Genomic DNA, 14690 nt, shown 5'->3' on the forward strand with positions numbered 1-14690 from the left:
AGCTCCATTGTTCTGTTAAAAATGGGCCAACAAATGCCCTATGGAATGGCCCGGGTGAACTTTTCTTGCCTCGTCTTTGGCAGTGAACTATTCTCTACATAAACCAGAGGAAACAGCCCAGCTGTGTCATGCTAGAACCCAGCTGTCTTCTTTGCAAATATTTCCCATAGTGAAAAGCTCGCTTTAGCATTTTTTGAAACGCCAGAGTCCAATGTCTATCCTTGGACTCATAGAGTTATATTGAAACACCTGGCTCTGGCTTTCATGAGGTAAATCTATTCCAGTGCAATATGAGGCTTTTTTTGTGAGGCTCAGGTTTTCATAATTGTGTTTTAGTAGATTTTTATATCTAAAGCCTGTTATGCTATGCTGTTTCCTGCATTTGCAGAAAAGATGCGTCTTGTCGGTGCAATCAGAAAAAATCAAACAAACAAACAAACAAAAAAACCTGCTTCTCTGAAGTACTTTGTTTTCTTTGTTGTTTGTACGTAATATGTATTTTCCTAATTATAAAGGTGCGTGCTCTGTCACTTCAGTCGTGTCTGATTCTAGCGACCCTATGGACTGGAACCCACCAGTCTCCCCTGTCCATGCGATTCTCCAAGCAAGAATACTGTAGTGAGTTGCCATTTCCCTCTCCAACCCATGCCTCTTATGTTTCTTGCATTGGCAGGTGGGTTCTTTACCATTAGCACCACATTAGAGGTAGCACACACTTATTTAAAAGAATGTGGAAAAAATAAAGAATGAGGAAGAAAAATACCAAATCATCTATTAGATTGAAACATCTAAAATTTTCCCTTCTGTTAGGTTAAAAAAAATGTACATGTGTACACTGGAAAGCACCAGTCTAAAGAAGGCAGATACCACTCAAAATTTTCTTTTAGAAATGGAAGTGCAGGTTTGCCAGACTTTTAGATATGAGCTATTCTATTATTTTGTACCACACATTCATCAAAATAACTGTGGACTTACCTTAGCACAAACTCAAATGGCACCATTCTGGGATTTAGAAAAATTTGCAGCTTACTGAAGACACTTGGTTATCATGTGCTGGAAAATTATAATGTAGAAGTCTACATGGTCTATGGCAATAAATAGTGCCTGCAGGTTTCTGTGTATACAAAATCCTCACCATCCACTGCAAGCCTTTTATAGTCTTAATGCAGTCATAGAGTCACAATTTGCTATCAATGCCTTGCATTCTGGCAAGCCTCTAGACTGTTCATTTGACTTGAAAGACTCATTTTCACATTACATTGCTTGACTTCTCATAAAAGCTGTGCATTATCACTCTAATGTGTAGTTGCTCACCTGTCATGAAATATCTATGATGACATCTCCAGAGTGACTAGAGTTTCGCCTTAGGAAATACTCTGAGAACAGACCTTATTCAGAAATTTAAATAATAAAATCATGATTCACTTTGATATTTTGCTCCTCCCCAAATTATATACTTTTAAATTCATGTTTCTTCATCTGCTTTTCTCAAAGAGAATGTTTTATTTGTGCTTATAATGTAACAACCAAATGTTGTGTAATTATATGCCAAGATATCTCAGTGCAGTCCTATGGTTATATGCACAGATTCTCTCTAAAATTGGGTTAAAAGGTAATTTGCTATGTTGCTGGCCCCTAGATCATTAGTCACAGTGGCCTAAGTGCATTCTCTTATAATTCAATATCAAAGAAATTGCTTTTATAGCATTAACTATATTATATTCAAAATTGTATAAATTATTGAAATACTCTGCCTATTGCCAAGATATAAGACAGTTCACATGGAAAAAGTTCCATTTTAAATTATTCATTGGAAAAAAGTCAGTCTCTTGCCAGAAACTGTTTTATACTGGGGCTAGCTTTCGGGACTTACATTTAAATATGAATCACAAGAACTCTGGAAATTTCAGATACTCGTAATTCTTCTGGCTTTGAAAATGTAGTTGTCTCTTTAACTCATTCATTTCCATCAAATAGAGTAAACATTGTATAATGTCGTGTATCGAGTTGCTATTCTAATGAACATTTTAATCAGTCGTAGTGAAAGTCTTCATAGGTAATTCCTTATAAATCATGAGAAAACAATATAAAAAAATCCATATAAATAGTGAAATTTGTTGGCTTACATCATTATTTTTGAACAGAATATATAAACTGTATAATCAATGAGCTATATACATCATATGTACATATACATTATATGTGTATATTATAAATATATACATGCATGTGTATTTGTCATATAGTTGATGAATGTTAGAGTGGATTGTGTGTATTTTGTAATATAATTATGTAACTTTGCTAATGATAGAATGTGGTAGTAAAGGGGCAAATCTAATTGTAAGATATACAGTTATATTACAAAATACACATACACATACGTGTCAGTTCAGTTCAGTCGCTCAGTCGTGTCCGACTCTGTGACCCCATGAATCGCAGAACGCCAGGCCTCCCTGTCCATCACCAACTCCCGGAGTGCACATACATATACACATATTCAATTTATGTATATTTTTCCTACAGATTTCTGGAGAACTCATATGAATAAGGGAGCTATTTCATATATTTTCTGAGTATCTTAAAGGATCATACTTAGTACACAGTAAATGTTCAGAAGACATTGAATGTTTTTACCAGTTTTAAATGCCTTTGCTCATCAGGTTGCTCAGTGGTAAATAATCTACCTGCCAAGGCAGGAGACCCAGGTTCAATTCCTGGGCTGGGAAGATCCCCTGGAGAAGGAAATGTCAACCTACTCCAGTATCCTCGCCTGGGAAATCCCATGGACAGGGGAGCCTGATGGACTACATACAGTTCATGGGGTTGCAAAGAGTTGGACATGACTCATCGACAAAGCATAGCACATAGCAGACATTCCTCATTGTAGAGTAGCTTTTCTGGGTAGATTGAATAATATAGTAGATAAAGGGAATTCTATGAATGTATTGAGTGTATATAGAATTTTAGAGTCATTTGACAGCTGTTGATAGTTTAAACAATAGAATGGAGAAGCATGGACAATAAGCCTGCACAGACAGGAAGAATACTACCAACGTTGGTGGGCAGATTTAAGTATGAAGGAAGAATGTTAGAGGAAGGCATGGGGATCTGTGTCTGGGTCTTTCCTTTCCTCAATTTTCAACATCTTGGATGTTTATTGATAAAACCATATCAGGGGTCATGTGCTTAGTCACAGTCATTACAATTTAAGAGTGACACACTGATACATTATTTTCAATTAGAGGTTGGTCAGAATGGTAAAGTGCCCTGACCCTATAAAAAGTGAAAACTGTGAAGGCACTCAGACCAGGGATCAAATCCAGGTCTCTTGCATTTCAAGCAAATTCCTTAACATTTGATATACCAGGGCAACCTTATAATATTATATTATTATAATCATGTTAATTATAATTTATAAATATAATACAATATTTATAAACATAACGTATATACTATTTATGAATTTAATATTTATAAATATACATTATATAAATACAATAATATTAATATAATTATAATAGTATTCAGTTCAGTTCAGTTCAGTCACTTAGTCATGTCCGACTCTTTGCGACCCCATGAATCACAGCACGCCAGGCCTCCCTGTCCATCACCAACTCCCAGAGTTCACTCAAACTCATGTCCATCGAGTCAGTGGTTGGTGCAAAAATAATTGCAGTTTTGCATTGCTGAATTTTGCTGTTTTATATTGGAACACATTCTTAAATAAATGTTATGTTACACATTATTTTAATGCCCATTTCTTGCTCTATGTATTTTTTCTAATAACTTATTACTTGCTGCTTGTTTAAAATTTATTTTAGATTACAGAATTGATGTTAAACAAAAAGGAAATTTGAGTGACTTTCTTATTCAAATTCAAAATGGGTCCTAAAGAAGTGGAGACAACTTGAAACATCAACAACACATTTGGACCTGGAACTGCCAACAAAGGTACAGTGCAGTGGTGGTTCAAGAAGTCTTGCAAAGTAGACGAGAGCCTTGAATATCAGGAGCACAGTGCTTGGCCATCATAAGTTGACAACAACCAGCTGAGAGCAATCATTAGAGCTGATCCTCTTACAACTACATGAGAAGTTGCCAACGAACTCAACATCAATCATTCTATGGTCATCTGGCATTTGAAGCAAATTGGAAAGGTGAAAAATCTCAATAAGTGAGTATCTCACAAGCTGATCAAAAAAGGAAAAAAAAAAAAAACGCTGTTTTGATGTGTCTTCTCTTTTTCTACATACAACAATGAACCATTTATGGATCGTGCTATGAAAAGTGGACAGTGTACAACTGGTGATGACCAGCTTAGTGGTTGGATTGAGAAGAAGAACCAAAGTGCTTCCCAAAGCCAAACTTGTAATAAGAAAGGGGTCCTGGTCACTATTCAGTGGTCTGCTGCTGGCCCGATCCACTATATCTTTCTGAATCCCAGAGAAACCATTGCATCTGAGAAGTATACTCAGCAAGATAAATGCCCAAATGCATGTCACATAACCAATGCTTCAAAAGTTGAACTAATTGGGCTACAAAGTTTTACCTCATCTGCCATATTCATTTGACCTCTCACCAAATGACTACCACTTCTTAAAGTATCTCGACAACGTTTTGCAAAGAAAATGCTTCCACAACTGGCAGGATGCAGATAATGCTTTCCAAGTATTCACTGAATTCTGAAGCATGGATTTTTATGCTACAGAAATAAACAAACTTATTTCTTGTTGGCAAAAATGTTTGATTGTAATGGTTACTATTTTGCTTAATAAAGATGTGTTTGAACCCAGTTAAAATGATTTAAAATTCATGGTCCAAAACAGCAATTATGTTTGCACCAACTGTCAATTCAGGTCAGTTCAGTCGCTCAGTTGTGTCCGACTATGTGACCCCATGGACTGCAGCATGCCAGGCTTCCCTGTCCATCACCAACTCCTGGAGTTTACTCAGACTCATGTCCATCAAATCAGTGATGCCATCCAAGCATCTCATCCTCTGTCATCCCCTTCTCATCCTGCCTTCAATTTTTCCCAGCTTCGGGGTCTTTCCAAATGAGTCAGTTCTTTGCATCATGTGGTCAAAGGAATGGAGTTTCAGCTTCAGCTTCAGTCCTTCCAGTGAATATTCAGGACTGATTTCCTTTAGGATAGACTGGTTGGATCTCCTTGCAGTCCAAGGAACTCTCAAGAGTCTTTTCCAACACCTTAGTCCAAAAGCATCAGTTCTTCAGCACTCAGCTTTCTTTACAGTAAAACTCTCACATCCATGAATGACTACTGGAAAAACCATAGCCTTGACTAGATGGACCTTTGTTGGCAAAGTAATGTCTCTGCTTTTTAATATGCTGTCTAGGTTGGTCATAACTTTTCTTCCAAGGAGCAAGCGTCTTTTAATTCCATGACTGCAATCACTATCTGCAGTGATTTTAGAGTCCCCCCCCAAAAAAAATAAAGTCTTTCACTGTTTCCCCATCTATTTGCCATGAAGTGATGGGACAAGCTGCCATGATCTCTCTTGATTTTTTGATGATCCAACAGTTGCTGGCAATTTGATCTCTGGTTCAAAGTGCACCAACCTTAATACCTTAAAAAGACACAGCTGAAGGAGCTATGGATGTTTACATAAAGGTAAGGAATGGAAAGAAGGAAAAATTTTTGAATAGATTTGTGGATTTATTCTAGGTTGTTCTTGTGGACAGAATAGTGGTAGCTTTCAGGTCATTATAGTGAAGTATCCTAACCAAGAATGTCCTTACAATGAAAGAGAATATTTATATATACAATATTTAAATTTATATTTATTAAATATAAATATATTAAATAAATTTAATAAATATGATATATAAATATATCATAAGTATATGAGAATATAAATTCCCAGTCATCCAAAAATTCTAAGAGAATATGGAAGAGCAGTAGGATTAGACAAGGGATTACTTCATTTGGGTGAATTCTTGTGTCAAATAAACTCTAAGGATGTTCAACTGCTGTGTTCTTTGACTGTATGTTGCACTGTATATGTGTATGTGCCTGCTCAGTCACTTCAGTTGTGTCTAACTCTTTGCGACTCCATGACTATAGCCTGCCAGGCTCTTCTGTCCATGGGATTCTCCAGGCAAGAATACTGGAGTAGACTGCCATTCTATCCTCCAGGGGATCATTCCCAACCCAGGGATCAACCCACATTTTCTGCGTCTAGTGGACTGAAAGTGGATTTTTACCTCTTAGCCACAGGAAATCTATACATTTGTACACGAAGAAACACATCCAAGTGAAAAACTGTGAACACAGTAAAGAACCTGGGCAAAGGATTATTTATTATGTTTCCCCTCAGTGTTTACTTCCCTGTTGGTTCAGATGGTAAAGAGCCTGCATGCAGTGCGGGAGACCCAGGTTCGATCCCTGGATCAGAAAGATCCCCCGGAGAAGGAAATGGCAACCTGCTCCAGTATTCTTGCCTGGAAAATCCTCCTCCTGGAAGGAGGAGGCTGGCAGGCTGTAGTTCATAGGGTCTCAAGGGTCGGACAAGACTGAGCTACTTCCCTTACTGAGTGTTCACAAGATAATAGGACAAACTAAGCTCTTGTTGAATTCCAGGAATGCAAAGAATAGCTGAATAACATCTTTGACTCAATGGACATGAATTTGAGCAAGCTCAGGGAGTTGGTGATGGACAGGGAAGCTTGGCTTGTGGCAATCTATGGGGTCACAAAGAGTCGGACACGACTGAGCAAATGAACTGAACTAAAGGAAAAAAAAAAGAGAGAGAGAGAGACTATTCTCTGCTATTTGAAAATTCCATTGATCAATTTTATATTTGCCTTTTCCACCATAATACGAAGAGTACATCAAGTGTTTTTACCTAAGCAAATTTTTGTGAGTTTGTGTGCACTACAGCAGTCACAGTGTATGCATTCGAATCAATGTGTTAGTATAAACAGATGGAAATATACTTCTCAGTTGATGAGTAACATAAGAGTCTTTCTCATCCTGTTTCACCAAACACTTAAACCCACACACTTTCTGCCCTGGTTTCTCTTTTCTTTGCCACATTTATCTCTGAATTGTTTTTAATCTCCAGAGATGGGATGACCACCTGCCTTTCGAACATATTGCAAAAACAGCAGTGATTATGGCTGATTTTTGCTAGTTCATTATTTTATCAAAGAAAATACATACCGAATGACAGGAGAGTCACCAGCTGATGAGATTTATTATGTTTGTAACATTCTGCTTTTGGTAGGGAGTCAGGAGAATTGTGTTATGGCTATAATATCAAGCTGTTTCTATCATTCTGAGAGCTGTAATACTCAAATGGTAACTTAAGGAACTGAGTTGTGTGCTTGCTACTGAATGGTACTTTTTAAAAAAGGAAGATTAAAAAAATTATTAAAGAAAAAGCAAACTTTTGCAGTAAAGAACAGACATATAATCTGTTCCTCTCTGGGTGTAGAGAGACTGATAATTGATCAACAAATCCATGTTCTCCTCTTGGCCTTGACTAGATTCTGTTTCTCAGAATCCTTGGTAGTTGCTTAGGACTGAGTTTAAGCAGCAGAATGTGAGCAGACATGATGTGTGCTACTTCTAGGCTTGCACTCTTAAAAAATTCCCATGAATGATCCTCCATGTAATTTCCCCCTACGCAGCTTGATGCACATGACCTTGGAAATTGGAAATCACATATTGAAAATGGCAGAAAAACAGGTTAGAGGAGAACAAGTTTTTTGAGAATGTGGTCTGCCTATAGAAACAATTTATTTGGATGTCCTATGAGTAACAAATAAAAAATATAACCAGACAGTGTTATAGAATAATTCAACCTATATCTAAGGAATTCTACTCTCTATATCTTATAAACCACTCAAAAGAAGATTAAAGAAACAAAATGCAAGGAAATAATTATCTTATAAGCCTATTCTTGAAAACAAAAGGAAGAAAACACCACCAATTCACTTTATGGAACTAATATAAAATGATATTAAATATGGACATGGACTGTACAAGAAATGTAATTTCACTTAAGAACATTTTAAAATAAAATATTGAATCTACCAAGCGAATCCAGAAATGTATACATAAAAATCTTGTCTTGTTCCAAGAGAATACTATTCAAAAATTTATCAACTTAATACTTCACAGAAACAGACTAAAAAGTATACATTATATGTTAGTAGAAATAGAAAACAAATTATATAAGAAAAACAATATAATTTATAACAAAAAATTTGAAAACTAGGAATAGAAACTTTCTTGTGCAATATGACTAAAGGGATCTACCAAAAATTCACAGATGATTATCTTTAACTGTGAAGTGTTACAGACATCTTTCATTAAAACTGAAATATGACAAAGAAGCTCATTTGTATTCTTTCAATTTTACATTATACTGTATACATTATACATTTTACATTATACCTAGCCAGTTTAGTAAGATTAGGAAATAAGTTAGAAGTGTAGTTATTGGAAACAAAGATCAAAAAGAGTCACTAACCACATATAATATAATGGCCTTTATAGAAAATTCAAAAGAAGCTATATATATTGAAATTGATGAGAATTCAGTTCAACTATAAAAAAATACTAATTCTTCCCACAATAAATTGTAAATTTGATACAATCATATATTAAAACTTCTACTTTTATTCACATAATTCAATAAGATTAACCTATTATTAATATTGAAAGGTAAAGAATGAAAAGTAGCCAAGACAATCTTGACTAAGAAAAAATAAAGAGAGGAATTTATTTCATCATACTCTGGAGAGAAGTTACAAAACTCTGGCAGAGAAAAACAGACCAGAATGAAATTGATACAAACAAAGCATATAACATGCACAGAGCACACACAGAAGTTTTGAATATGATTACAGAGATTACAGCTCAGAGCAAAAGAACATACCACTCAATCAGTGGTGCTAGGACAATGGCTACATTAGAAAAAACATAAAACAGATTTTGACCTCATATTATGCACAAAAGTAAGATGGACAGCCTAAATATTAAAATCTAAATATTTAAATGTTTAGAATTATATATATTGAAATTGGAAAGGAATAAGACTGGTTCCAAGTAGGAAAAGGTGTACGTCAAGGTTGTATATTGTCACCTTGCTTATTTAACTTATATGCAGAGTACATCATGAGGAATGCTGGGCTGGAAGAAGCACAAGCTGGAATCAAGATTGCTGGGAGAAATATCAATAACCTCAGATATGCAGATGACACTACCCTTATGGCAGAAAGTGAAGAGGAACTCAAAAACCTCTTGATGAAAGTGAAAGAGGAGAGTGAAAAGGTTGGCTTGAAGCTCAACATTCAGAAAACAAAGATCATGGCATCTGGTCCCATCACTTCATGGGAAATAGATGGAAAAACAGTGGAAACAGTGTCAGACTTTATTTTTTTGGGCTCCAAAATCACTGCAGATGCTGATTGCAGCCATGAAATTAAAAGACGCTTGCTCCTTGGAAGGAAAGTTATGACCAACCTTGATAGTATATTAAAAAGCAGAGACATTACTTTGCCAACCAAGGTCCGTCTAGTCAAGGCAATGGTTTTTCCCGTGGTCATGTATGGATGTGAGAGTTGGACTGTGAAGAAAGCTGATCGCCGAAGAATCGATGCTTTTGAACTGTGGTGTTGGAGAAGACTCTTGAGAGTCCCTTATACTGCAAGGAGATCCAACCAGTCCATTCTAAAGGAGATCAATCCTGGGTGTTCATTGGAGGGACTGATGCTAAAGCTGAAGCTGCAATACTTTGGCCACCTCATGCGACGAGTTGACTCACTGGAAAAGACTCTGATGCTGGGAAGGGTTGGGGGAGGGACGAGAAGGGGACGACAGAGAATGAGATGGCTGGATGGCATCACCGACTCTGTGGACCTGAGTTTGAGTGTACTCCGGGAGTTGGTGATGGACAGGGAGGCCTGGCGTGCTGTGATTCATGGGGTCGCGGAGAGTCGGACATGACTGAGCGACTGAACTGAACTGAACTGAAGACATAAAAGACCTCAGATATGCAGATGACAATGTCCTTATGGCAGAAAGTGAAGCAGTAAAGAGCCTCTTGATGGAATGAAAGAGGAGAGTAAAAAGTTGGCTTAAAGATCAACATTCAGAAAATGAAGATCATGGCATCTGGGCCCCTCACTTCATGGCAAATAGATGGGTAAACAATGGAAACAGTGACAGACTTTATTTTCTTGGGCTCCAAAATCACCACAGATGGTGATTGCAGCCATGAAATTAAAAACGCTTGCTCCTTGGAAGAAAAGTTATGACCAACCTAGACAGCATATTTAAAAAGCAGAAAAATTACTTTGCTAACAAAGGTCCACCTAGTCAAAGCTATGGTTTTTCCAGTAGTCATGAATGGATGTGAGAGTTGGACTATAAACAAAGCTGAGTGCTTAAGAATTGATGCTATTGAACTGTGGTGTTGGCGAAAATTCTTGAGAGACCCTTGGACTGCAAGGAGATCCAACCAGTTCATCCTACAGGAAATCAGTCATGGGTGTTCATTTGAAGGACTGATGCTGAAGCTGAAACTCCATTCCTCTGGCAAACTGATGCAAAGAACTGACTAACTGGAAAAAACTCTAATGCTAAGAAAGATTGAAGGCAGGAGGAGAAGGAGACGACAGAGGATGAGATGGTTGGGTTGCATCACTGACTCAATGGAAAGCAGTTTGTGTAAGCTTTGGGAGTTTGAGTTTGTGATGGACAGGAAAGGTTGGCGTGATGCAGTTCATGGGGTCACAAAGAGTCGGACATGACTGAACTGAACTGAAGACATAAAAACATACATACTTATGCAAATGTGAGACACCATAAAACATTCAAGTGAACCCACAAATCTGTAGAAGGTACTGTAATGCATGTAAGCAAATAAAAAATATTGATATCCTGATACATAAAAATTTTCAACAGTTTAATAACTAAAAACAGGAAATAAAAACAAAGAACAGACTAAGAAAAATGGATAAAGATACAAAGAGAAAATTCATAAAAGAATAAACTTGAAAGTTTAATTATTTGACAAGAAGTAGTAATTCATTAATAGTTAGGAAGCTTTCAATTAAAACAATATAATTTCAAATCCATAATACTGGTAAAGTTTGAAAAATTAGAAAATGCCAAGGTGATGTGAATATCAGAAAGTGAAATATCATACAATGATGAAATCAGTATAAATCTATAAATAATTTGAAAATAGCTAAAACTAAAAATCCACATATGTCCATATAATTTCATTTCTAAGCATTACATACATGGAACCAAGTTTCTATAAACTGTGGTCCTTCATCACCTGGGAGTTTGTTACAAATGCAGAATCTCAGGTGCACTCATGTCTACCAATCAAAAGCTAGAGTTTAATGAGATCTCTAGGTAATTTATAAGTATATTAAAATTTGAGACTCACTGCCCCAGACAATACTGGTTCTCAAAAACTGAATGCATATTAGAATCATCGGGGATGTTCTTAAAACACTCCAATGCACGGGACGGGCCCTACTACAGAAAACTAAATATATTCAAAAGCTTCCCAGATGATTTCATTGTGCATCCATGGTTGAGAACCTGTGTGTTAGAAAAAAAAAATCCCACATATGCACAGGGAAGCTTAGTAAAGATCAGATAATTTGAAACAGCAAAACTTGGATAAATTTTGGATTTATGATCTGTTAGGTTATACAGTAGTAGCCTCAACTGCAGACAAAATATTTAATGGAGTCTTGGTGGCTCAGACGGTAAAGAATCCACCTGCAATACAGGAGACCCCAGTTTGATTTTCTCCAGGAAGATCCCCTGGAGAAGGGAGTGGCAACCCACTCCAGTATTCTTGCCTGGAGAAATTCATGGACAGAGGAGACTGGCAGGCTACAGTCCATGGGTCGCAAAGAGTCAGACACGACTGAGTGACTAACACTTTTATTTCACTTTTTTTTTTAATGTGCATCAATATCAGCTACTATTTAAAAAAAAAAAAGGTTGTGTGCAAAATAATAATAATAACCAGTGGTGGAAGAACAGGCAAATTGATCAACTGAGCAGAATAGAGAGTCAGAAACAGACCCACATAAATAAAGTCAACTGATCTCTGACAAAGAAGCAAAGGTAATATAATGGTGCAAAGACAGTCTTTTCAAAAAATTATCCTGGAATACCTGGTCAATACAAAAAAATGAATCTAAACAAAGACTTTACACTCTTCACAAAAATTAACTGAAAGGACTTATAAATGCAAGTGCAAAATGCAAAGCTATAAAACTCCTAGGAGGTAACATAGAAAACCTAGGTGACCTTCCGTATGGCAATAACTCTTTAGATGTAACACCAAAGGCACAATCCATGAAAGATACAATTGATAAGGTGGATTTTATTGAAATTAAAAACATCTCTTCTGCAAAAGACCTTTGCAAGAGAATCAGAACACATGCCACAGACTAGGAAGATATACTTGTCAAAGACATATCTGATAAAACTATTACCCAAGATATACAAATAATCCTTAAAATTAAAAAATAAGTAAATAACCTGATTTAAAAAATAAAAAACGTACCAAAGACTTTAAAAGATACCTCACCAAAGAAGAAATGGATAAAAGGTACTCTTTGCTCAGTTGTGTCCAGCTCTTTGTGTCCCTGTGGATGGTAGCCTGCCAGGGTCCTCTGTCTATTATATTTTCCAGGCAAGAATAATGGAGAAGGCTGCCATTTCCTCCTCCAGGGGTTCTTCCTGACCCAGGGATCAAACCCACATCTCCTGCCTCCCCTGTATCGGAAGGGAGTTTCTTTATCACTGAACCACTTGGGAAGCCCCAAATAAGATATATAAATGACAATATGCATGTGAAAATATGTTCCACATTATTATTACTTTTACTGTGACTCCAAAACTGCTCTAAAAAGCAAAGTCTTAAAATATAAATTATATGTATTAATCTCACATATTTCAAATGTGATAAATGTTCAAAGGAAAAAAAGATGACTGGGAAGAAGTATGCAGTATGAAAGTATGATGCTATTTTTAAAATGCTTAAAATATACAGAATATTCTGTAAATTATTATGATTAAGTATATACAATAAAAATGTATACGAAATGTAGGAAGGATATACACTAAGAGTAAATACAAATAGGAATCATGAAAGGGAATTAGGAGTAAATGCTTAATTTCATATATTATTTCCACTTTATAAGTGAAGTGAATCAATATTATCAAATGGTTAATCCAATGTATTGGCATATGGATATTGATACATTTTAAGCTATCAGTATTTTAAAAATTACAGAAAAAAATTAAAAATTAAAGCAAATGTATTTAGATTAAAAGAGTTCTTATTTTGTTAGATTATTGTAAACCTAGAGCCAGACATCCTGGAATGTGAAGTAAAGTGGACCTTAGGAAGCAACACTAAGAACAAAGCTAGTGGGGGTGATGGAATTCCAGTTGAGCTACTTCAAATCCTAAAAGAAGATGCCGTGAACGTGCCTTACTCAGTATGCCAGCAAATTTGGAAAACTCAGCAGTGGCCCCAGGACTGGAAAAGGTCAGCATTCATTCCAATCTCAAAGAAAGGCAACACCAGAGAATGCTCAAACAACCACATAATTGCACTCATCTCACAAGGTAGTAAAGGAATGCTCAAAATTCTCCAAGCCAGGGTTCAACAATACATGAACCATGAAATTCCAGATGTTCAAGCTGGTTTTAGAAAAGGCAGAAGAACCAGAGATCAAATTGCCAACATCCACTGGATCTTCGATAAAGCAAGAGAGTTCCAGAAAAATATCTATTTCTGCTTCATTGAATATGCCAAAGCCTTTGACTGTGTGGATCAAAATAAACTGTGGAAAATTCTGAAAGATATGGGAATACCAGACCACCTGACCTGCCTCTTGAGAAACCCGTATGCAGCTCAGGAAGCAACAATTAGAACTCTACATGGAACAGACTGGTTCCAAATAGGAAACGGAGTATGTCAAGGCTGTATATTGTCACCCTGCTTATTTAACTTATATGCAGAGTACATCATGAGAAACGCTGGGCTGGAAGAAGCATAAGCTGGAATCAAGATCTCTGGGAGAAAGTCAATAACCTCAGATATGCAGATGACACCACCCTTATGGCAGAAAGTGAAGAAGAATTAAAAAGCCTCTTGGTGAAAGTGAAAGAGGAGAGTGCAAAAGTTGGCTTAAAGCTCAACATTAAGAAAACTAAGATCATGGCAGGCAGTTCCATTACTTCATGTCAAATAGATGGGGAAACAGTGGAAACAGTGGCTGATTTTATTTTGGGGGCTCGAAAATCACCACAGATGCTGATTGCAGCCATGAAATTAAAAGACGTTTACTCCTTGGAAGGAAAGTTATGACACCCTAGACAGCATATTAAAAAGCAGAGACATTACTTTGCCAACAAAGGTCTATCTAGTCAAGGCTATGGTTTTTCCAGAGTCATGTAATGATGTGAGAGTTGGACTATAAAGAAAGCTGACTGCCGAAGAAGTGGTGTTTTTGAACTGTTGTGTTGGAGAAGACTCTTGAGAGTCACTTGGACTGCAAGGAGATCCAATCAGTCCATCCTAAAGGAGATCAGTCCTGGGTGTTCATTGGAAGGGCTGATGTTGAAGCTGAAACTCCAATACTTTGGCCACCTGATGCGAAGAGCTGACTCATTTGA

The 14690-nt window shown here is 36.6% G+C and overlaps 1 protein-coding gene across 1 annotated transcript in view; it reads right to left on the reverse strand.

Moving 5' to 3' along the window:
• Positions 1-14690, reverse strand: part of NEGR1 (neuronal growth regulator 1) — an 836423-nt gene that overhangs the window by 231884 nt on the left and 589849 nt on the right. The window lies entirely within an intron of this gene.

Source organism: Moschus berezovskii, chromosome 4 (assembly GCF_049115385.1).
Source record: "Moschus berezovskii isolate FMDL1 chromosome 4, NW_MosBer_1.0, whole genome shotgun sequence".
NCBI classification, from domain to species: Eukaryota; Metazoa; Chordata; class Mammalia; order Artiodactyla; family Moschidae; genus Moschus; species Moschus berezovskii.